At 41.8% G+C, this 26,144-nt stretch overlaps 1 long non-coding RNA gene across 1 annotated transcript in view; it reads left to right on the plus strand.

The window, feature by feature from the left end:
• Positions 1 to 23,385, plus strand: part of LOC131279216 (uncharacterized) — a 112,015-nt gene extending 88,630 nt beyond the window's left edge. The window contains exon 3 of the long non-coding RNA XR_009186595.2: positions 19,869 to 23,385. This is a non-coding gene — a long non-coding RNA (uncharacterized lncRNA). The remainder of the gene's footprint in view (positions 1 to 19,868) is intronic.
• Positions 23,386 to 26,144: the final 2,759 nt, after the last annotated feature.

A 26,144-nucleotide genomic window follows, 5' to 3' on the forward strand; every position in this document is an offset into this window, starting at 1 on the left:
AATGTGGATAATGATAATCCTCCTTATTGACTTTACAGGCTTGTCATGAGGATAGAACTTGCCGATGGACTTGAAAGTGCACTGGGCACAGTAAAATAGAAGACAAAGAATATCTATTTACTGAGCACTTACTTTGCACCAGGCAGTGTGTGAAGCACTTTGCAGAGATTTATTTCACTCTCCACTACAACCCTATGAAGTAGGTACTAGAAGCCCTACTTGACAGTTGAGGAAAATTAACTGTATGTGATTAAGTGATTTACTAAGATCACACCACTTGTTAAGAAAACTTAAGTACGTCCTCCAAAAACTGCAGATTTTATGTACAAGCAATTTTTGTTTTCCTTCTCTTTTTGCTTTTTTCTTCTTCTTCTTCCTCTTTCCCTTTCTTCACCTTCTTCCTCTTCCATTCCTCAATCTCTTCCTCCTCCTGATTCTCCCCCTCATCCTTTTTCTTCTCCTTCTTCCTTCCTCTCCCTTTTTCTCTCTTCCTCCTCCTCCTCCTCCTCCTTTCCTTCCTCTATTTCCTCCTCCTTCTCCTTCACTTTTCATTTTCTTGGACAATGTATAAGAAAGTATAGTAGTCATTGGGCTATTCACCAAATATTTCTCTAGGGCGAATGGCAAAATTGCACTTTCTTGATGTTTTTGAAATCAGCTTCAGTCATGTAACTTGCTTTGACCAAAGGAATTTGGACAGAAGGCACATGTTCCCCTTCTGGGCAGAAACTCAAAATCCAGAACATGATTTTCTACATTCCCTTTTCACATTTGTAAACTTGTACCTGGTTAAAGTGTCCATCAATCAGGATCACTTAACAGGTATTAGGATTACATAGCCAAGGGTAAAATATTTGTGTTTGTGTGTTTGAGATTTTGAGGTTGTTTGTTAGTGTGGCATAACTGAGCCCATCCTGATCAATATAGGAAGCAAACTTGTTGGGACAAAGATTAACAGGGGAAAGAGTAGGTTGTAACAAGAATAGCATCATCTGGAGTGTGAGTCCCCAAGCTTGGGTACTGTTGTCAATTTACAAGGTGACTTTGGGCATCCAGTTCCTTATCTTAGAAAAGGAAGGTAAGGTTGGAGTCATATGTCTCAGTCATGCTTAGGGGACAGAGTTTTTAGAAGTTTCAATACTCCTAGTAGGACCCAGGGAATACTAATGTGTTAAACAAAATTAAGTATTTGTAATGGTCTACCAAGTCTTATACCATCAAAATGAGATAAAGATCAGTTAAGTCTGCTAAAGATTTGAGTAAAATTTTATTTAAAAATTTACTCTCTCTATATTTCATTCTCTCCCACCCACCCACACTCTACCTACAAACTAGGAAGAGTTGATGAATTTTGTATAAGAACACATTGTCCAGTCCCCAGGGCATCAGCCTTCTGTAGATGCATGTCTCGAGAATCCCTAGATGAAATAAATGACTTCTAATTTTTCTTCTGCTATAGTTTCCAAGAATTCTGAATCTGTGACCACCCTGAATGCTTTTTAACATCCTTTTGGGGCTCTCTTTTCACTAACAATTTCACAGACAATTGGGATTGGTCAGGTTATAGGTGGCTCAGATCTTTAACCCTGGAGGCTTGCCAAACTGATAAAGCAGCAAGTTAAAAAAAAAATTGGGAGGAAAGCCGAAGTGTTTTCAGGTAGATCAAGGAGACAGGTAAAATGTGAAGAACTGGAGAGTTGGCACTGCTGGCCCTAGACTTTCTCCATATTGCTCACATTGGACCATGTCTATCTATTACCATGGCAGCTCTCAACTCTTGTCTATATTGCTTCAAGCATCTCCCAGATGGTCTGCCCAGCGCCAGACTAGGGAGAAGCAAACCACTCCTGGGGTGCTGATCCTATAAATATATAAACCACAAGAGTGAGTGTGTTGTTAAATTTGGTACCCCAGGCACCTCATTTGCCACATACTAGTCCTGGCCCTGCTGCTGCTGCCTCACCCCACTCCCATCCATTTTCCATATCACACCCAGAGTGATGATTCCAAGATGTGAATCCGATTGTGTTACTTCTTTGCTTAAAACCCCTGAATGGTGACTCACTACCTTCAGGATGAAGTTACAATTTCTTGTTCATTCATCACTTCACTGATTGATTCATTCATTTATTCAACAATCATAGAGCTGTGCCCTGCACTCAGCTCTGGGGAAAGAATGAGGAGCAAACCAGAAATATTCCTGTCCACCTCCTGCTTATATTCCAGTGGGAAAGACAGACCAAAAACTGTAAACAAAGAGGAATACAAAGAATTGATAAGCCCAGATATGGGTTGGGAGAGAAACAAACAAAGGCTGAGATGTAGAATGGAAAGGGCAGGGCCCATGCAAGACGGAGTGGATGGTGAAGACTCCTCTAGGTAGGGAACTATCAGGCTGAAACTGGAAGGTTGAGGAGCCAGCTCCCTGACCAGTTGGGGAACTGAATATCAAGCAGAGGGAGAAACATGTGTGAAGACCCCGAGGCAGGAGTGGGCTTGGTTCATTCCAGAATGGAGAGGAAACCCATGCAGTTGGTGCAGAGTAGGTGGGATGGGAGACTGGAGGTGGGGCTGGATCTTGCAGTGCCTTGGGACCATAGAAATGGGTGCAGAGGTTGCTCGAAGTCTAATGAAAGGCAGAGAAGCATCTAAAGCAGGGAAGTAATGGGGTTAGCTTAATATTTTGAAAATATTATTTCATCTGCTATATAGAGAGTTTAGTGTGCAAGGGACATGGATCGAACGGAGAGCAGTGAGGTGCCCACAGTGGTATTTGATACGAGAGAAGCTGGGAAGCTGGACCTCAGTGTAGGTGGTGAGGATAGAGAGAATGGATAGAAGTTGTAGATTGATTGGATGTGAGTGTCCACGTGTATAGAGGTTGGGAGGGGGGTCTGGGAAGGATCATGAACTCCCTGCATAAGTGAGAAGTTGAGGATGCTGCAGTTGGAGGGAAGGGAGGGGAGGAAGAAGTGCATGCTTGATGGCAATACACCCACAAGACTCTGCAGTCTAATATTTACATTTGAGGTAACTATTCGACATCAGAATGAAGATGTCAGATAGGCAGTGGGAGTTTAAGGAGAGTGAGTGCTACAAGTATGAACTTGGGAGTCAAAAACTTACAGACAAATGACATTGAAAGGGAAAGACTTCTGCTTCCAGTCAAGATGGAGTAAGAGGGGCCAGTCTTACCTTCACACCTGAGAAAACTAAAAAGCTGGACAGAAGATAAGAAACATGTTTTCAGACACTAAACATTAGGCAGTACAGGTCATTGATCCCCAAGAGAAAGGAAGCACATGCATTGAGCTCCCACTTCCCAGCTTCCTGCCTAGAGAGAATTTCCAGGATGTGATGCAAAGAAGGGGAACTGAGGCAGAGTATGGAGGTCTCCCTGAGTTTAGGAAATAGAGCCGGGAGGCTGAAGAGAAGCTAGGGCTTGAACTAAGAAGGAGAGAGTTGCACAGAGAAAGAATGCCAGGCTTCTGTACAAGACCTGGCCCTGGGGCTGCCTCTGCTTCTGATGGCCAGGCAACGGCGTGCTATCAGCCAGAGCCTGGTAAAAGATGCCTGCTCAGCTCCAGGTTTCCCACAGTGAGCTGACGCTGGCCCCCATCACACTACGTGGGCCTCTTTCCATCTTGGCTATGAACTCCTGGCTGCCCCTGCTAGCTTTTTGGCCCAGAGCCCTGCAGGCCTCAGGCCTCACTTCCCTTCCGATTTAATGCTGTATGTTTCTCTCCCATGTGGGGCCTGCAGGGGTATATACCTTGATGTGAAAGATGGTTTTGCTTTTCAATGTCTTATATATTACCGCTCATTGCTATTTTTACTTTTTGGAGAAAGGGAAGTATTTAAATATGAATTCGTTGTCATTTTGACTAGAAAGTAATAGAAATATTTCCATCTTTTCCTGAAAAGCAGCATTTGATTCCCATTCTTGGTTTTCTCTTTGGAGAGTGCCCCAGGAATCCACTTTGGAAATAGGCTCTCCTTCAGTCCCATTGCTATGGGGCCAGATCACTGTTGCCGACTGCAGCCCAGGTTCCTCCACTTGCATGGCCGTTTGGCATACTCAAGTCAGCAAGTCCAAGTCAAGCCCTATAACATTTCCCCAAGTCTGTTCTTCCACCTGTGTTCTCAAGTGTGGTAAATGGCACCTCGTAAAACTAGATATTGAAGCCATAAACCAGAAAGTTATCCTAGACTCTTTCTTTTTTTCTTTTCCTTTTTCTTTAACATGACAACAAATAAATCTCCAAGTCTCATCAGTGTCACTCCCATAACCCACATACGTCTCTGCCTCTTGGCTCTTCCCTTGAAGTTAACCTTAGCTTGGATTCATACAGAAAGAAACATCCATCTGGCAATGAAACAAAAAAGTAATTAAAATAATTTAGTGGAGTGGGTGTAACTCAGTGGTTGAGCACCTGCTTTGCACATTTGAGGTCCCAGGTTCAATCCCAGGTACCCTCCTAAGAACAAAAACCAAAACAATTTAAAACTTTACTAAACCTTCTAAAGAACCAAAGAGGAATCCCATTCGTAATGCACAGCAAACCTTGAAGTCTGCTTTTTTCAGCTCTGTCCCTGATCTAGCTGTATGTCTGTGTCTGTCTGTCTAATCTGTTTTATGTAGCAGCTGCTTTTATGAAAAACTTCTTCATGCTTTTCCTTGAACAGCTCCAAAACTCTCTTCAAATCCAGACTGCTACTGTTCCCCCACTCAAGGATGTTTTTTCCCCTTCTTTTTGTTGTTTCATGATTCACTCTGGAATCTTTTCTATATAAATCGATCCCATAATTCCCAGCACCTCTCCTATTTCCTTTCAACTTCTACCACTCACTGTTAGACTCATGAAAGGCTCTGAATTAATTTGAGTGAATGCACAGACATGTACTTCGAAAATAGGGAGGGTATTGAAGAGGAAGAATGAATTTACTTCATATTTGATACTTTTTCTTTTCTCTCACCCCCAAATCAAACTAAATTTCTTTCTCATCCATTCCCTGCTTTTCAATTTTGTAGTAACTGTTATATCCTAGTATAAAGAACTGTAAGATTTTACCCTAATTGTAAGTTAACAAGCAAGTCTTCCTTGTTCCATGGATGATAGTAAAAGACACAAGACTTACGGGTCAGAGACAAAGGATGATTTATTACTCACAGCAGTAGTGGTAGCCAGAGTGTCAATGCTGTTGTGCTGGTTTCCTGAGTCCCAAATCCCACAAGATAATGTGAAAAGGGCCAGATAACCCTACACATGCAATGAGTTATATTTCAGGAGAGGAACCCTGAGCTTAGGGAACCCAAATCTTTTATAATAGGCAGTAAGCATGTTCCCTTTGCATGTGCCAGAGTGAGGCACCATCTCTAACTTTCAAGGTTTTTTGCCATACAAAGGTCCTTGGAGATATAGTCTGGAACAAAGGGAAATGAGTGCTTCACTTGCAAGACAAGGAGAAACAAAAGAGACCAATCCATGGAGAACTGCCCCCCATACATATTCAGGACAAACATCATCTATTAGTGGAATATTACAATGTATGCTCAGCTGTCCAAACTGCTCCTAGTTTTGTTCTCTTCCAACTCATTCTCCATCTACTGCAAGGGTAATCTTTCAGAGCACAAATAAGGCCAGGCCGTTAACATTGCTGGCAATTATTCAGTGACTGCCTGCTTGAGACAAATTCTTTAGTGTACCACATAAAACATTTTTTGATAAGACCCTTGCCTACGTTTTCAGCCTCCTCTTCCAGCCTATGCTGAAAATGTTTGGCAATTTATAAATAAACATTATCCTGCATTTAATCATATATAATAATAATTAATTTTGGAGCTACCTATGTGTGGAAGGCATAATAATTTCCAAATCAATGGGGCAGAGAAAGCCTTTAATAAACCACTTTATAAACTTATAAACTATTCTTGAAGTGTATCTCAAATTCTACTTTGTACTGTGTGCCAATGTGTGTGTGTGTTAATAATAGACAAAGGAAATTTAAAAAGACGGAATTCTGTAAACCCAAGCAAATAAATGTGTATGTTCTAATAAAAGTATATCTTCTATTTATTTATATTTTTTCCTGCAAGTATCCAGACCTTGCACAGATCAACTGCAATCAGACTTGTCTCCTGCTTGATTCTGACAATGACCTCTTGCTTTGATTTGCAGCTGGATTTAAAATCCCCTCTCCTAAGTGCGCACAACTGTCCCTTCAGGGGCTTGGCATTTTCCCCCAGTCTGAGCTCTTTTAGACAAATGTCAGTTTTTTGTCATTAGCCTTGTGAGAATTTCTGAAAATAAATAAACAGTTTGGAGATGGAAACCCACAACGGGAGTGAGAATATGGGACAGCACCATGGTTGGAGGGGGTGGGGAGACCATGAACTTTTGACTGGTAACTTGCATTGAGACTTGAAGCTGACTATAGCCTTAGAACACTGCTTTCCAGCCTCTATCTTTGGAATAGTCCATGCAGGCAAGGAATGCTGAAGCGAAATTCTTGAGGACTGTTTACAACATATTGAAATGTACAGTCATTCTTTTATAATAACTTGAAATTAATTTGATTTATGAAGGATTGCACCATCTCATATCTGTTGCTTAAAAAGAAATCTAGGACTCTCATAATCTGGGGCAAAGCTATCCTGATCCTTATTTCCCATTACAACCCAACAAGGATTCATCATCCTGCTACTTCACTGAGGAAAACTGAGTGAGTCACCACCTGAGTCTCTGCTGCTGAGCCATAAAATGGGACTAACAGTACAATAGGGGTTGTTGTGAAGATTGATATAAAAGAAACAATGTCGTATGCAAGTGTGTTTTTTGCTATAAAATGCTATTGAAGAATTATGAATGTATATTCTATGGCTCCTTAAAGCCAAGCGTTCTGTCTTAGACTGCCTGGCTTTAACTTTAGTCTCTGACAGATTTATATACACAGAGCAAAAGTCATGAACATTTATGAAAAAGATGTTTTTTTTTCATCAACTGTGGTTGCAAATGTAAATATTTTAAAAGTACAATTAAAATAAAAGTTTTGCTGTTTTTCAAAACTGTAGGGAGGTCACTTTCAAAGAGGTTTAGTTCTGTTAATTCTAGTTCTTACACCAGAGCTGTGTGAACTTGGACAAGCTGTCACCCTGATCTGCCTCTTCACCACCCCACTTTAGGCTACGAAGACCTTAAGGGTAGCCTCATCTCTTCATTCTCCAAGCTCAGCACAGTATGTGAAAGGGGTAGATTTTTAGTAAATGCTTGTTGAAAAGAATGAATGGGCCTCGGTTTCTTTGTCTCTAAAAAACGAGGTGGGATGATAGGATTCTTCTAAGAAAGAGTTGGCCCATTGGTGGTTGTTAGGCCAATTTTATGGGCCATGTCTAGCTTTGACAACATAACAGAAGGGAACGCGGTATAAAAATTAGAGCACACTATACATCGTAAGGTAGTTACTGTCTTGTGAAACCTTTATTTCAGTTGTGTATGTGTATGTACTAGTTCTAGGTGTCAAATATAGTTCTTGATGTGCACTGTGGCCAAAAATGTGTGAAAAACACTGGACTAGTCCTATGATTTGTAACGTCACGTTGCTGTTATTACTGCCATTTTATTTGATGAACACCTTTTACGAAGAATGTTTATGCTCATTTCTTCGTATGTTTGTTACCACAACCCGGAGCAGGGGAGGAACATATATCACTGTCCCCGTTCTTGTAGAGGTGGGGAGAATTGCAGTCACAACTGTCTCTCCTAGGAGGGACTGTCTTGGTTTGGAGAAATGTTTAGGTGAAACTTGGAAAGGAAGGTTGGATCAGAGATACTTGTAAGACAACAGGAGTAGGTCATTTTCTGCTCTGGGTGGGAGGCATGTGGTGGGGTGGAGAGAGGCCAGTGAGGCCTCAGGGGGGATGGTAAACACTGAGAGAATGAACCCTTCATAGTGTCTCAGAGAACAGGGGCTCTTTGGGGGAATGCTGCTCTCCATTGTGTGTTCTGACCTCTGACTCCACTCATTTTCAGGTAAGATCACTAAAAAGTTATGAAAATCTTGCTGTGTCTGGATTTCTTGTGGAAACTGGCACACAAGCTGTTTTCTACATGTAGCTATAGCCAAAGTCAAAGCTGACACAACATGCATGGCATGAAGAAGAGCCCGCCACACTCTGGGTTACATATTGACAAAGAGACTGAGGGTCAGAGAGGCTTTATGAACAACCTATCAGTAAGGGACTAAGTGATAGGCTGAAACAAGTCAATCTGGACCAAATAAGATTGGAACAAGGTAAGATGGAAGGATGAGACCACCCAATCCCAATTCTGTTCTTTTTTTTTTTTTTTCCTTACACATGTATCTTGTGGGTCAAATATGGTATTTGTTGGGGATGAGTGTTCACACATTAGATGGCCATTCCTGGAAACGTTCAACAATGAGCCATATCTTGCTTCAGAGAGAGAATATGCCTCTTTTTTTTTGCAGAGCAATTGCTGACTTTTTCTGCTAGTGCTTACCCCTGGGGTGGTGTATATTATGGCTTCCCAGCTGCATTCTAGAGCAAAACAGAGAGAAGTCACCCTCAGGTTAGAGACCACTGCCGCAAGCACCTTTGCAGGGTGTTTACTGGAAGATCCAAGTTCTGACATTACCAAGAGCTGTGCTGTAGCTATCAGGAAAGGAATAGCAAGAACCATTAAAATGCAGTCAAAAAACCCAAGCAGTTACAGACAAAAGGCTGAAAATTCTTATTCATTAGGCATTTCAGTTCCAGAGTGAGGAAATGTCTGTCACTATGCTGATTGGGTTAAACACAGATTATCATGGGATTAGATACTGATGCAGCCTCAGTATGGCAAGAGAGGAATAGGCAATGAAAAGGAATCCATCAATGGTTAATGTCAAACCCACTCTGTCCTGCAGCTTCTGGGGGGTGGTCTGGGGGTATAAATGTAGGAACCTCCAGGAAATCTTTGTGAATGACTTCTGCCTTCCTAGGAGATTTTAATGAATTTTTTCCTTGTGTGATCCCCTCACCTCCACCTTCTCCCCTTGTCCCAAATGGCTGAACATTACTATTTGCAAGAGAGATGTTACTGATGGGACTGTGCTGCTTGTGACAGCGTGGTGGCAGGAAAAATCTGAGACCTCATGGAGCATTTTAGTGTATACATTTGTTTCTATCCCATTGTGAAGATCTGCATGTAATTCTTTTTCTGTTCTTTGGATTCTGCTATTCTCAATGAATCCTATCCAGTGTGAAGATCATAAATAGAGTTGAGTTTCCTGTCTCCAGAGTAGGCACCCCAGGTGAGCACCTTCTGCCCCCCTACCAGACTCATACCTGAGCCGAGCTCACTCTCACAGTGGTACTCTGCATATTACAAAAAAGTCTTTGTGAACCCTAACATGCTATTCAAATGTAATTGGAAATCATTTCTGCCCTGCCCCAACAGTCTTCTACACTCAATAAGTCACCCCATTCACAGTGGTCTCTTTATGAAATTCCTCCTTCCCTCATTTATGAGTGAGTAACTTGATATGGCACAATTTGATACAGCTTGTGGGTGCCTTCTTTGTCTACAGGTAAGTAGCTTGGGGGCATTTCCAAGCATTCCCTAAGGAATCATCGTCACTATCAAGTGAGTACCAAGTGGAGTTTGCCCAGTACTGTCACATCCTTTGCCTCTAAACCTCACAGCAATCCTGTAGGTGAGGTAGGACTACGTCCATTTTACAGGCGAACAAACTGAGGCTCTGAGAGGCCAAGCTCCCTGTCCCCTAGAATGCCCTCTAGACATTAGATGGGCAGCTCCATGAGGTCAGGGACAAAGACAGTCTTGTTCACTGCTGCAGCTCCAGGACCTGGTGCATGGAGCAGTTCTCAGAAATGTCAGCTGAATGAATGAATGAATGAATGAATGATTGAGTGAGGGTCAGCTTCAGTGTTTGCAGCGTTTGAATCCTCAGGACCTAGCCCAGTGTCTGGCAGGAGTGATGTTCAGTGAGTATTTGCTGTGAATGATGATTGAATGAATGAATGAATGAATGAATGAATAAATGAATGAATGCCTCTGTGAGGCCAGGTATGGGGGCCTAGAGGTTATTTGTGAACTCGTCCAGGCTCGCCCCCTGGTTTTGGGGACTTTTCTTCAGCTCTTTGTCTGGCTTCCCGGGCTCCAGGGGACGCCTCCGCGCGGTGGGGCCTGGGCGCCTCGGCTCCGGGCACAGACACGGGGCGCTGAGGCCTCCCGCCAGGCGCAGCGCGCCTGCCTCTACAGAAGGCACAGCTGGAATGGGACCGGCTGGGGCAGGGGGACCTCAGCCCCGCCCCACCCCCACTCGCCTCGGGGCCATATATGGGCATCTCCGACCCCACGGGCTGGCAGCAACGCCAGCTCCGCCCCGCCGCTCCGAGGAGCCGCAGCTCGGCGCGCCGGCCCCGCTCCCGGCCCTTATTTATGGTCGGCCGGCGGAGCAGTCCCAAACCCCCGGGAGGCCTCGCGCCCGCGCCCCGGGCCCCGGAAGACTGTTGATACTTGCTCTGCGGCGCCAATTCATCAGCGGCTTCGCGCGTTCCAAGCGTCCTCGGCGTTCGCCTCCGCCTGGCGGGAACATGCTGGGCGCGGCGTTGGCCACTTGCGCGCCGGAGGACGCACGGGCAGCCGCGCTCCTCCTTTGTCCCGTCTCTTCTTCCGATCTCGGAACAAGCACATTTCGTTCAGATGAGAAGAGCTCGTGTCCAGACCCCCAGCCGCCCGGGCCTTGGCCTTGACTTTCCCACTTTCTGGCCCATCCTGACTCAGTTTCCTCTGTAAAATAAGGATTTCCAGACCTGTCCTGCCAGCAAAATTATTGCTTTTGCTTCCAGGACCACATTTTAAAGGGGCTTGTTTGTTTAAATCGGCTTTTTATTTTATATTTTGTAGTTCCCGTTTTCTCCTTAAGGTATAATCCAGGTTAATGAAAAGAAAACAAACACAAAACAGAAATAAAAATATCTAATTGATAGTCCTCAAAGGTCAACAGGTACAATAATTACTCACTCCCTAAATCCAGACTTTTTAATAGGACACCATAAAGGCCCCTTGCTAATGCTTCGTGTCTCTGTGGGGCGGTGGGAGACAGGTAACGTCGCTGGCCCCTCTGTGCACGCACCCTTAGGCAGCCCTGTGAGCAGCACAGCAGGGAGGGGAGGACCCGGGTGGGCAGAAATGGAGCCTGAGGTTCCATGAATTCAGTCACTGGCTGCGGTCACGCTTATCACGTGCAGAAGAGGCCGTGAGTCTGTCTACTTCAAAGGTATAGCTTCGTGTTCTGCCTCATCCATTTTTCAAGGGAGGAATGGCCAATAGAACACACCAGAATGGCCCAGCGTCGCGAGTGCTGTCAGTCCTTATGCCCAAGGGGCTCTTGCATGTGAAACTATCATACAAGTTGGAACAGTATTTAAGTTACATGATTTTTGTAGAGGGCCTGAAAGTAAGAATTACTGTCGGTTTTCAAAGAAAGGAGAAGATGCGGAGAGTGTCTGTGTGAACTCATGAGTTGGTGGAATTATTTCCTGAGCATCTATTCTGCGTCTGTGATAAGTATCTCATTTAGTCCTCTCAATAATCTTTGCAGGTAGATATTCCTTTTTATGATGTACTGATTTTTTTCTGTTTACTTTTAACATGAAAATTTTCACGCTTATCAAAAACTAGACCTAGTGTAATACTCATGTTCCCCTCATCTAGACCTGACACGCCAACTTTCCATATTTACTTCCATTCTTCCCTGCCTCGTTATTGTAAAGTAGAGACATCATGACATCTCACCCCAAAATATTCCGGTATGTATCTCTAAAAAGTATGGCGTTTCCCCAATATTATTGTGACATGCTTATCACAGTGAAGGGAAGGGTCCTCGTGTTAAAATTAGGAGACATGTTCAGAGCTGCACCAAGCTGTAGATGAGGAGATGCACTTGGGACCCTGCAGACCTATCTGCTTTTTTCTCATTATGTTATATGCTGAGTAAAGAGCTTAAAATTTGGAAGGAAATTGCTAATAATGTTGTTTGGAGAGATGATGACCTGACTGCAGCTCCTAGGTAGCACCTGTATTTGTGTTTTTCACCCCATTTCACATACATGATGCTATTCAAAGTGCAGAGAATGTTTAGGTCCCCTGGTAACCATGGGGCTCTAGGGACCATAGCTGAACATGGTTATTGAAAACTTGAAATTCCTCGAAAGAATCTTGTTCTATCTTTTTTTAATTTTTTACAAATGTGAATTCTGCTCCATAATCTCTCTGTGTGTGTTTCAATATGTACTCATGAATTGTTTTTTATTCATGCAACAACTATATATTGAGAACAAATTGTGCCCAAGCACTGGATGCACATAATAGTGAACCTCAGTTGGACCTCCCACTCCACTTTGCTAGAAATCAGCACTTGTGAAAGCTCCATGTTGATCTCATGGTTTTCCGTGTCCTCCCCTCTCACCTTTTGGGGCATGCTCTGCTTGGCCTGAGCACCCAGGTTTAAGAGGTGAGACTGGAAGCTGGAGCCCCAAAGAGCAGGAGATGTCCATGGGCGTTGCCTGATGTGACCATCTGATGAGGCACAGTGCTTTGGGACAGTTGCTGGTGGGTCTCAGTCTAATTTGCAGAGTATGCAATCAAGTAGGCACTCATTGTACACCTACAGCGTGCTGGTCTTTAGAATACCTACAAAGATGCACAAGGTGGGTTACTGGAGAAGACAGGTTTGTCTCTAATTATATTCTGATGTTCTGAGGCTCCCTAGTGGCTTCTTCCCTCCGGGCCCCCTTCACATTATAATCTATTATTATTCTTTCATTCATTTAATAAATATTGACTGAGAACCTACTATGTGTTGGGTAACATTTCAGGCACTGGAAACCTAATGGTGAACAAGGTAGAGCAGGTTTCTACCTTCACAAAACTGATTCCAAAATGGAATCATCACAATCCTTTTCTGTGGAATTTATGTCTGTCCAGTGGTTTAGTTTCAAATTGCTTTTATACACATATCTAATTTTGATACTCACCATATTCCTGTGGAATAGGCAAGGCGAGTCTTCTTTAAAAGAGCAATTTCATTGCACGGTTTGGAAGGGCCTTCCTCAGAGAGAGCCCAATTACAGGGGCACCACATTCAAAATTCAAGAATGCCTGATTTGTGCTTTTTCAAACACTAAAAAGAGCTCTGAAACATATTAAAATTTTATGATGTGTTTTGCTGACTAAAATATTTTTTTGAGCAAATAATCATACAAAAAGAGTAGACCACATACTTAAAATTAAAACCTCTAAATAAGAAAAATATTTATTAAATAAACTTACCCAACCCGCAGTGACCTCTTTAAAGGGCTTTCTCTCTCAAGTATTGAGCCAGTTCAAGTCTTGGAATAATTTTAATCGATAAGTTGATGGGTCGTTATTTGAGGATGACAATATGTGAGTATGGTCTGTCATACTGTGGAGTAAGTGTAAGAAGCTTTGGCAACTCCAGCGCTGTCACTTACTGTGTGAATTTGAGAGGCCAGATAATCCCTCTGGAATACAACTTCCCTGTTTTTAAAATGGAGATAGTCATACAGCTTCTTATTGCCTCATAAGGTGAGTGTGAAGATCAAATGACTAATGGATTTGTTAGGCAGTTAATGAGAAGTATAAAATACTTCTATATGAAAACAGCACTAATTATTCCAACAATGCTAAAAATTAAGCTTATTTGTAATGTATGAGAGATGGGACCTTTTATCTTAGAAGGCTTTTCATTTTTTCTTTCCATTTAGCCCATTCTCAAGAGCTTTCTCCTCTAGTCTTGCTCCTAGGATGCATTTAGTTTTGTTTGTCTGGCCACTGCTACAAATCTTGCCTCTTCCCTTGGGCTCAGCTATTTACCTGACTTCTAAAGAGTCTGCTTGCCCCCTGTTCCTTTTCTCTCCTGGCCATCCTGCTAGCTTCTTGTCATTCTCCAGCTCAAAAATATTCCACGACTCCCCGCATAACCCATCGAAAAACAGATGTCTTTACGTGGTGGGCAAAGTCCTATTGACCTGCCCACTATGGGAACTTTCAATTTCATCTGCTCAGTTCTCCATCCTTTAGTCTAACTTAGCTCCAGATACATGGACCTATTCTTTACCCCCTGAATCCTCACTAGACTTTCCCACCTGCTCGCCGCTGTGTTTGTGGTTCCTCTTTCTGGGTGTGCTGTCCTTTTCTCCAAACGTCCAGCACAGCCCGCAGGGCTCAGCCCAAGGCTGCATTTCCACTGCTGGTCTTCCCTTCTCTTATTCTTTTCATGGCTCTTGTCAACTCTGATGTGACATAATTTCCCAGTCAGGGCACATTTATCTATTAATGTGAGGCTGAATCATCAGACTCTTCTTCAATGTTTCTCCACATTTATTATTGATGGCAACGCCTTTCAAGCCTTTTAATGCAGCTCACATATAAAAGAATATAAAATCAATATATTTTACACTGTGGCCTGAAACACACACACACACACATAAAACAAATATTCAAGGAACAATAAGTATCTTTATTATGCATAATACACTCTAATGTTTTATTCTATTCTAACTTCTCATTTAAAAAAAAACTAGTTGAACTCTACTACATCGATTTTGCAATCCACTAATGGATCACAGTCTACAGTTTGAAAAATGCTGGTTTATAGTACTAATTTTATAGATGGAATGCTTGGGGGCCTGAATTTTGATATTCAGCGTTAACCTTTTAGAACTAAAGCAAAACTGTCTCTCTCAAGCTTTCCTCTTGCCATCATGAATCTTGGCTTTCAAGACCATTTTCTATGGTATGAGTTAAAAAAAAATTAGGTCGACCATTCACTGCTTTGCTCTCCTCCTGAAACAATGGATGCCACTGAGTGAAGACAGTAATATCTCAGCTATTTTGTCAGAATTTCATCTTGTCATATATTCATCTTTCCATTGTTGATGCTGGGTTTTGAGGAGATCCAATGAACAGGATCCTTCTTTCTAGCACAAATTATGAATGAATAGAAAGTTGGCAGCCGAAATAAGGTGGACAGAGGTCCAAATACCACCTTTGTTCTTGGTAAAATTGTTGGTGGACATGGCTTGGGTGCAAGCATCCCATGGTTTGCTAAAGTGCCCACTCTGAATGAAACTTACCCTATTTCTGACACATGTAGCAGTCTTCCTCTGCCCGCCTCACCTCCCCCCCTCCCCCAACAAGTTCCTGCTCCAGTGAATCTTGATAACATTGTGAATTGCCTAAATTAACCAACACTGGAGCTTTGTCCCACCAATGGACTTTATAGGTGAGATAAGAAAAATCCTATTTAAGAAAGTGGAATTAGGATTTTCCTTTACTTGCAACCTAATACATCATAACAGGATATATTAGAATAGGACTAAGAAACCAGTGTGGGCAATTTAAAAATAATTAATTTTATTTAAAAATTTCCAAAATTTACCAACATTCTATACCCTCCCAAACAACAACTCTTTCTTCCTCCCTTCTCCCATCCCCTGGTAAGTTCTATTTTCTGTCTCTATAGTTTTCCTATTTCTAGTTATTTCATATAAGTGAAATTATAGAACATTTGTCCTTGTGTGCCTTGTTTATTCTCTCAGTTTCATCCATGTTATAGCATGTTTTAGAACTTTATTCCTTTTTACAGTTGAATAATATTCTATTGTGTGTATATACCGCATTTTAAAAATTTATTCATCTGTTGATGGATGCATGGGCTGTTATCTCCTTTTGGCAATTTCCTGCCACCTAGGGATAACTGCTATTCATCCCCTGATATCCAGAGTCTCAAAAACTGCTGTTTTTTTTTTTTTTTTTTTGTCTGGTTGTTAGTTGTTTTAATTGGAAGGCTGTATCTGGTCACTGTTAGTGCATCTTAGTTAGAAATGAAACTTCTCAGTACTTCTTAACCCTACTCCTGCTTTATTATTATTTTTCATTGTGCTTATCAACATCGGACATACTCTAGATGTCACCTACTTATTAATTAATCAATCAATTAATTGTATTCTCATTAGACTATAATTCTAGGAGACCTTTATCTGCTCACTGAGGTATCCCTGGACCTAGAACAGGGGCTGGCACATCAGAGATTCTCAGTAGTTATTCATTGAATGAATGATTGCAGAGAGTGCAGACTTTAGGAGGGATTTGTCCAGGACCATCAGGCTGTGGTTCTATTTCTACAGAAATTCCCAACAATAGCAGGGTCTGTGCCTGTGGGTTGGATATTCAGTCAGTAGCAAGAGTCTATCACCTGGTGCTTCAGAGGCAATCACCGGACATTGTAAATCCTCACAGGGCCCACTGGATGGAATGGAGGAGAGTATGGGCCATGATGTGGACCATTGACTATGAGGTGCAGAGGTGCCCAAAGATGTACTTACCAAATCCAATGGATGTGTCATGATGATGGGAACGAGTGTTGCTGGTGGGGGGGAGAGGTGGGGTGGGGGGGTGGGGTTGAATGGGACTTCACATATATATTTTTAATGTAATATTATTACAAAGTCAATAAAAATAATAATAATAAAAAAAAAAAGAAAAAATATATAGCAAAAAAAAAAAAAAAGAGTCTATCACCTACTCAGTCAACACCCCTCTTTGTGGAATACTTTCTCATTCCTCTCACCATCTTCCATCAGGGACTTGGCTTACCCAAAACTCTTTAGCTGGATCATGACTGTGAGAATCATGGATGGAAGGTTTTAAGTTTCTTTTCAAATTGTAATGATTTTACAACCAAGCATGTATGTACATGTGTTTCTTCTCTACACCCAACTTTAAGCAGCTGCCACTTAATCCTCATCTCTTTCGTTATGTAAAACATGGATGTAAGAGGCCTTTTTAGCTTATATGGGTGGAAGTTCAGGTGGGAATGAATCCAAGGGAAACTTTGGCTTCACTCAGCAGGGGTGGGCCAGCAAAATAACAGCACCTTTCCCACAGACTTCCCCTTGTCACAGTTGTGTGTAAGGATTTCCCATCTGTCAGGTGGTCCATCCAGCACTTACTGGCTTGAGGACCTTAAGCTAAGTGTGTACATGTGTGAATGTGTGTGTGTGTGAGAGTACGGTATGTGCGTTCATCAGAATGCCTGGAGGTTCTTGGGACCATTTTTCTCTGTTTTAATTTCTATCAGGGTTTCATTTTGGTCTCAAGGCTTTGACTGAGATCTTTTTCCTCTTGTGCTTTTTTGGCTCCTTGTCATCCTTCAGGTCTGAGCTCAGATATTGCCCTTCTAGAGAAAACTTTTCTTTCCAAGCTGAGTAATGAAGGTTTTCCCGGTACTATTTCTGTATTTACTACCCTCACTGAATTATGGAATTCTGCAATTATTCAGTTTATTAATTTATTTACTTGCTTATTGTCAGTTTCCTCCTCTGGATGTAACATCGACAGGGAGGGGGACCTTGCCTGTGTTATTATCTTCTTTCACCCCTGTGCCTTGCATACAGCCTGATACATATATAGTGGGCACTTGGAAATTATGTATTGAATGGATGAATTCACTAGTAGGGCAAGGGACATGAATAACATTGTGAGGGTGAAGAATTTCTAGGAACATGTATTTATGTATGACTGGGATAAGTGCTGCAAGTGGCAGACTGGAGACCAAGGGCCAAATCAAGAGGAGCATCTATACCCTGCCATGGTAATTACTGGACTTTATTCTAGAGGTGAAGGCATTCATGGCAAGGGCCAGGTCAAGGGAACACACAGTCTGATTTATGTTTTTAAAAGGTCAGTATGGTTGTAGGGTGGTAAATAAGACTGGCTGAAGAGGGACCAGTTTGGAAACTGCTGAAGTAATCTGAGTTCAAGATTATAAAACCTCAAAATAAGCCAATGATAATTGAAGTAAAGAATTAGTTTAAATACCCAAGGTAAGAAATAAATGTCTTGATTGAAAGTGGGGTATGAGGGAATTGGAATGGAAATGAGTGGAAAAGTAGACAGAAACTTAAATCGGTCAAACAGAGAAAAGAAAGATTGATGTAAAATGAGTCTGGGTTGGACCTCAGTGAAAATAGTGAAGTAAAATGCTCCAAAGTTCTCTCCTCCATGAAAGTAATGAGAATATTGGCAAAAATAGTCAGAATCAACTTTTTCAGAGCTCTGTAAATTAAAAAAAAGGCTTGCAGCTATCTAGGGCACATTTATTCAAGAAAACTGGCTGACTCTTGGTAAGAACATTGAGCTTTATAGAGTTTTAACTTGCCCAATTTCTGTATCCCTCTTTCAAGTTCGATGGTAAACTAAAAAACCAATAGCGTACAATTAAAGTGAAAACCAGTAGTCTGTCAGCCACTGGAGAAGGCAAAAAGGGCTTGGATCTCTCTCAAAGCCCCATTTCTAGAGAATAGTCATTGTTTGATATGTCTGAGGGTTCCTTAGTTCCATTATCAAGGCTCATTATTGGACTGATTTAGAACTTACCTAGTGTGAACAGCTTTTTCCCCAGGGGACAATTGTTGAAAATAATCAGAGGCAATTGTTTAACATTTTGACTGCCTGAGGCAATAGGAAAGAATTGGGACAAACCACAAGCTGAACAAAAAGCCTGAAAGGAAACACTGGGGAATAAGATGTCCATACGGGGTTTTGAAGAGCTTTGCATTTTCCAGAGACTCTAGAAGGCTATGCACATACCTTGAGCGGTGTTTATACTCAGCGGTGACCTAAGAAGGTTCTGAATTCTTACTTATGCTCACTTTGTGGCTCTGCATAGCAGGAAGGGAAGACTAAAGCAGAGTTGTCAATTGCCTATTTAAAACATACCCTGCAAGCACACAGAGCCCCTTAGCAGAAACTGGGAGACATATTGGTTCCAGGCATTTAAGGCAATCTAGTCTAGTCATTATCTGACCACTAAGTTACTTGAGCAAAGACTTCAGTCTGACAAATGACAAAAATTGAAGACTTTATAAAATGAGTTTAGAAAAGTCACTATGCAAACAAACAAAAACAACAGAAAAATAAAGAGAATTAAAATGGTACAAAAATATTTAATACAAAAAATATAGTAATGTAGGACTAGAGGAACAAAAAAGACACAAGCTATATAGATAGCAAATACCAAAATGGCAGGCATGCATTCTATCTTATCAATAATTACATTAAATATGACTGTGCTAAACACTCTAATTAAATGGTAGAGATTTTCAGAATGTATTAAAAATACCATCCAACTCTATACTTCATATAAGTGACATACTTCAGAGTCAAGGACACAAAGCAAAAGGAAAGAAAAAGTGATACCATGCAAACAATAAAAAAGAGAGCCAAGCAGCCATACTGGTAGTGGATAAAATAGACTTTAAGACAAAAATTGCTACTAGAGACAAAGGACATTTTATAATGAAAAAAGGGTCAATCCATCATATATGCACCTAACAACAGAGACCCAAAATACATGAAACAACAACTGACAGAGCTGAAGTGAGAAACAGACAATTCAACAATAGTAAGATACTTCAATACCCCATTTTGAATAATGGATAGAACAACTAGGCAGATCAACAAGTAAATAGAAGATATAACACTATAAATCAACAAAACTTAAAAGAAATCGATAGAACAGTCTACCAACAACTTCAGAATTGAGTCTGAAATATGGGATCATGTAGGCAAAGTATAAGGAACTGGGGTTGGAAATAATTAAAGAGTGGGAGCCAGGTTGCCAGGGATGGACTGAAACTCAAGGGAATATGAAAAAGGCAAAAGTGTGTTCACGTTTGCATCCTCAGACCTTACATTTTCTTACATGAATTTCTTTCCTCAGCCACCTGAGTCATGATCTTTCATTCCTCCTAACAGGTTTATCCTCGTGTCTTTAACACATTCTACTGTTATCTCAAGCTTTGCAAAGAGATGAACTTGCCAAGTGGTGGGACTTCAGAAGATTGAAGACAAATGGATTGGAGACAGCAGAGATGGAAACATGCCTGAGGGTTACTGACCAATTCTGAAGAGACAGTGCCTCAAACTGGCAGTCAAGAATGGTGCTTGTATTTAGAACACAGGTTCCCTCATCATTACAATATTGAGGTGCATCACTGTCCATTCCTGTAGGTGCCTGACCATTTTGGTACAATGACTAAGTGCTCAGCTTTGACTATAGAACCAGACATGGTCATTCTGGTTAAGTGGTAATTCTGCCACCTAACATGTGTGTAATATTATGTGCTTAACCTCTCTATGTATTAGCATCTGCATTTATAAGATAGTAATGATAATAGTATTTATCTCATACGGTTGTTGTGAGAATTAAATGAAATAATAATGTAACATCTTTAGCCCAGTACCTTGGGGGTAAGGAGCTAATATCCAAAGCTTGACAAATTAAATAGACTACTCTTCAAAGAGATCAAATCTCTTTAGCTGAAATTAGAGGTCTGGGTAGGAGAAACATATATATATTTAAATTGGGTAACTTATTTCCTGAAAAGTTATTGCACTAGAACAAGCTATAGTAAAAAATTATTTTGTCCCAATAGCTCCCCATGGTCTTACTCCTTCCTGATAATGTAGTCGGCAGAGTAGAGGTGTGAAATGACTAAGCAGAAAAACTCTGACCTACTCCACCCAGGATAAGTGCTTTTTTATATTAAACAGGAAATATTCAGTTGCTCTGCTTCTAACCAATGGAGGAAATCCATTGTAGTGTGAACCCCCTTATCTAACCTTTTTTGCAAAATATTATCAAATGAAAAACTGGTCTTTATTGTTATTGCAAAGGAGTTTAGAGAAAAGTTGAGGTGAAGCTGAAAATATGGACCTGACTAGTGAAGGAAGAGACAGATCACCAGGCAGAAGAACTGTGCTGGGCCCTGCTTTAGTTTCTTGGCTATTAAAACAAACACATACAATGGGTTTGCTTCACAACAGGAATTTATTGGCTATGGTTTTAGAGGCTAGAAGGCTTGCTTGCTCCTGGGGTTGGTATCTTCTGGCTGGCTAGAAATCTTTGGGGTTCCCTGGCTTTTCTGTCACATGACAATGTACATGGTAGTATCTTCTTTCTCTTCTAGACTCTGGTCACTTCCAGTTTCTGGCTGCTCCCCATGGCTCTCTCTCTTTGGCCTTCTCTATAAGGCCTCCACTTATAGGATTAAGACCTATCCTGATTCGGTTGGGCCACACCTTAACTCAAGTCACCTTGTTAAAAGGTATAGCTTAGTAGTAGAGCTTCCCATGTACAAGGTCCTGGGTTCATTCTCTGGTACCACCTGAAAAAAAAAAGTCCTATTACCAGCAGGTTCCCACCCACCAGAATGGATTAAGATGAACGTATTTTTTTCTAGGATTTATAACTCCAATCCATTTTAGGCCCCAAGAAAGTTCACATAGTCTGCAAGGAGACAAAGTACTCAGGGTGGCCCAGAGCAGGAGTCTTTCCTTAATCTTTCCAGCTCAGGACTTTAACTGTTTCTTAGCAAGGAGGGACTAGAAGCTGATTGTTTTTGCATGAGTGCAAGCTTAGATTATCATTTGAGGAAATTGTAGCTAGTTTTTGTTTTAGAGAATGGGTCATTTGTTTTGAATCAACCCTGTTGTCAACTTTAGAACATCCTGAGTTAAAGACTCCTCTGTGTGTTGTTTGGTAAGATGCCAGAGTGAATAGAACTGTCTATTTCACTCAAGATTCTGGTTCCCTGAGTGGGCAAAACCAGGTGGTAAGCGGCTTTCAGAAAGCTTCCTTAGCCAGTTTATTTCTTCCTAAAGACAGCAGAGGTCTCATTCCCCTGTAGACCCCCTGTTTCCTCCATTGTAAAATGAGAAACCTGGAGAGATGATTTTTTAAGGTACCTCTGGCCCTTGAAGCCTTGGATTCTGCTATAACACTGACATAAAACCCCAACCCCTGCTGGGTAGTGAATCTGCAGAGCAAGGGCTGCAAAGAAAAGTGTGTTACTTTGTCCTAGGGGAAGGAACTTGAGCAATTTCCTAGTGACCTCATATGGCCATGAAGAGAAGGAGTGAGGAATAAAAGGTGATAGGAAGGAGATTTATGTTGATATATTAGGTGAGGGTTACTGGCCATGGCCCACCCTTTCAGCAGGGTTAGAAGCTGCTTGATGGTAACAGTATTTTACCAGCTAAGATGAATATATGTGAGAAGGACTCTCCCATTGGGAACTTTTCCAAGATCTAATAAAGCTGTGCTTTGCTCCCTCTGACCCTGGCCCAGGGACAGGTAAGTCCCACAACTTCTACCACCTTATAAACACTGAGATGGGCTATGAGAAAGGACTATAGAGGCTCTATTTAGAGGCTTAGGTCAGCAAGTAGGCAGAAAAATTTCAAAACCACTAATCTAATTTATTGATGGCCTTAATGAGAGTATATAGGAAAAAATTCTGCCTTGCACTGCAAATATTTCTTTAGCACCTTCATCTAGAGTACCCCAAAGTTAAGGAAATGTACCATGAACATGCAGTGTTACTTTCCAGATGCAGGCAGAGGGTGGAAATAAAAAAAAGAAGCTATATCTGAGCTTGGATGTGGGGCATCCCTCCTCTTCTGTTCTTTTTTTCTCGTTTCTTTTCTCTCTTCTTTCACTCAGACATCAAGTGTTTGGTATATGGCACTGTGTTCGGAATGGGAACAAGATTAAAAATGCAAAATTTTATATTATTTTATTAAAGGAATTGCATCCCATCAAGAACTTAGATAATGAATAATGCACAACACTTAGTTTCTACCCATGAGGAGCTCTCAGTTTACTTTAGCAGACTTACAAAGTGTGATGGATAAATGGTTGAAGTATCATGAGAACAGAGAAAGGAATAATTACTCCCTTTTCTAGGGCAATGGGGAATAGTTAATCAGTGTGGTGACAATTGAACTGGATGAACAGGTTTCCAAGAGGAGGTGTGGGAGTAAGACTTTCTAGGCATGTGGAAAAGAATGAAGACATGAAAGAGGGTGGTGGGCATTCAGTCCCACTGGATCACAGGACTAGGAGAAGGGAAGCAGAGATTGTCGGGAGATGAGGCTGATGTCAGTGGTGCAAGGTCTTGAAGGGCCTTGCCAATACATCCACTGATGCTGTCCAGACTTAATTCCGCAGGCTGCTGGGAGCCATGAGGAGGACTTAGGTGGGGAGGTTGGTGGTGATGGTGCTGTCCTGATTCCTGATTCACTTTGCATTTTACAAGGATCATCCTGTTGTCTGGATGGTGTGTGGAGAGTTAAGAGATCAGCGAGGAAGCTGGTGCAGTGATGTGGGGGAAGAGGGGTCACGGTGCAAGTCAAGATGATGGTGAAGGGACAGCTCTCTGGGTCCAGAAGGGGAAATAGATGCATGCATGAGTAGAGTGGCAAAGTAGAATTAAGATGAAGGCAAGGACCCTCTTGACATAGATGTGGAATGGACACAACCAAGCCAAGGTCCACAGGAAGGAGGAATACAGTAAGGATCAGAGTGGACTTAATGATATTCTATTCATGAACTATTGTGGTTAATAATTGAGAAAATGTGGCATTGGTGTGGAAAAAGTGGCCATGGTGGCTGCTGGGGGTGGGGAATGGGAGGAAGAGATGAGATGTGGAGGCATTTTTGGGACTTGGAGTTGTCCTGGGTGGTGCTGCAGGGACAATTACCGGATGTTGTATGTCCTCCCATGGCCCACTGGATGGAACGTGGGAGAGTGTGGGCTATGGTGTGGAACACGGGACATGGGGTGCAGCGATGCCCAGATATGTACTCACCAGATGCAATGGATGTGTCATGATGATGGGGGAGAGTGTTACTGTGGGGGGAGTGGTGGGGTGGGGGCGGTGGGGGTAAATGGGGACCTCATATTTTTTGAATTGTAATATTTTTAAAAAAATGAATAAATTGAGTAGAATTTGGAAAAAAAAAAGAAAAGATGAAGGCAAGGAGCTCAACCAAGCCTAATATCAAGGTTCGCCCTAAGCCACCTTTGTCAATGGGAAAAGCAAAGTTACAGCTGCTGATAAGCCTTGGAAACATCTCAGCATGGGAGGTGCCCTAGAAGTTGTGGAAAATTTTAAATTCAGTTGAATAGCAAATAGATGAATAGAAAGGATCACTCCCATTGACCATGTGGTGCAGCAGTGCTCAGAGATGTATTCACCAAGTGCAATGAATGTCCCATGATGATGGAGGAGGTTGTGGTTATGGGAGAAGTGGGGTGAGGGGGGTGGGGGGTATATGGGGACCTCATATTTTTTTAATGTAACATTAAAAATTAATTAATTAAAAAAAACAAGGATCACTTTGCTGATATTAATGGAGTTGCTGTGGACCCCACAAAATATTCTTACAGGAACAACATGGCACAAAATAAAGTTGACCTTTTCTCCTTGGTCTTGGGGGCTAATGGTGGCTTCAAAAATGTTTGTAAAAGGTTACCTAACCCCACCCACCTGCAGGACTAATCTATACCCAAACAGGGTTATAATAGGTGATCTTATAGACCTTGTCTGAAACTCTTCCTCTTTGTCACTCTGGACCTAATCTGGCAAGCACTGGGATTCGAATGAATGTGTGCTGAATGTACGAATAAACGAACGAACGAATGAATGAACAAATGAATGAATGAATGCCTTGGAGTGGTGAAAAATGCTATTATCACAAATTTCTGGGATTGTGGTATGTTTTCAGGGTTATCAAAAGGGAGAGATGGCGAGGGACAAGGTGGGAGAAGAGTTCAGTCTGGAATCACAGAAAACGGCCGCGTTGAAATCAGATCTCTGCCAGGTGTGAATCTGTTCCCGGGTGTCAGCTATAGAGAGGGTCACTGGCCAGCTGCAATGCTGCACAGGTTGTATTTTTTTCCCTGCAACATTTGGTACAATATTTCAGGCATGGGTGGCAGGAGGAGGGGGAATTATCTGAACCAGATGTCCAGGGCACTATCTCTCTGACACAAGTGAGTAATTTGCTTTAAGTAGTTATCCATGTGACCAGTCTGGCAGCTGCCTCTCTGGCTGGCCACATCCTAAGCAGGGAAGAGGAGAGGGAAGTGTTGAGGACTGTGTGCATGTGTGTTTGTGGGCTGAGATCAAAGGAGGAAGGGCTCTATGTTTTTATGTGTGAGTTTGTGTGTGTGCAAGCAATAGACTCAGCCTACCCTACTAGGAACTCCTTGAGCAGTCGCTGTATCTTAGCTGCTTTAACCTACCTGGAATTTAATGTGGAACGAGGCACGTATTAGGTACTCAAGAAACGCTTTCCTTTGTTATTAGGAATATGGTTGGATACTGACTGCTTGAAGAGAAACTTATTTCTTTGTTTTTTAGACCAATGCACCCAGCCTCCCTGTGGCACTTGAATTTTGCCCAGTCCATAGACGGAGCTGCTCCTGAGAGCTGGCCTCGGTCTCGCCTGTGCTGTGGGGTTGCCTTGCCTCATTTACCGGAAGATGGCTGTTGTGGCAACAGGAAAGTTTCTCTCCATTTCCTTTCCTTTCATTCTTTTTTAAACTTGCCAGAAGACCGTTCCATCCATCTGCCCCATGGATCTAAGTGCCCTCTCAATCAGAAACAGTGTGGATATCACCATCCCCAAATCCTAAGATTGAGGAATGGACAAACATAAGGGGGATGTAACTAGGGACTAAAGTGTAGGCATTATTATTCTAGCATGGAAGAACTTGTGTCACTGATATAAAGACAGTGGTCAACAGAGGTTCTAAGAGGAGGGAAAGGGAAGAATAAGTGTAATAGGGGCATTTTTTGGGGACCTTGGAATTGCCTTGCATGATATCACAATGATGGATATAGGCCATTATACATTTTGTCCAAACCTATAAAACTGCAGTGCAAAGTGTAAATTCTAAGACCATGGTTAGCAGCAATGCTTCAATATGTGTTCATCAATTGCAACAAATGTACCACACTAATGAAAGATGTTGTCAGTGTGGGAAAGCGTGGGAGGGGGATGGGTGAGGTATATGGGAATCCCCTGTTTTTGATATAACATTTATGTAATCTAAAGCTTCTTTAAAAAAAAAATAAAAAATTTGAATAAGGTATCAGATATACTTTATATTTCTTTTGAGCTGGCATATCAGTTTGTACTTACCCTTTGATTATAATTTTCATTAGAAATGCAGAAGAATA

This window comes from Dasypus novemcinctus, chromosome 1, assembly GCF_030445035.2.
Source record: "Dasypus novemcinctus isolate mDasNov1 chromosome 1, mDasNov1.1.hap2, whole genome shotgun sequence".
Lineage (NCBI taxonomy): Eukaryota > Metazoa > Chordata > Mammalia > Cingulata > Dasypodidae > Dasypus > Dasypus novemcinctus.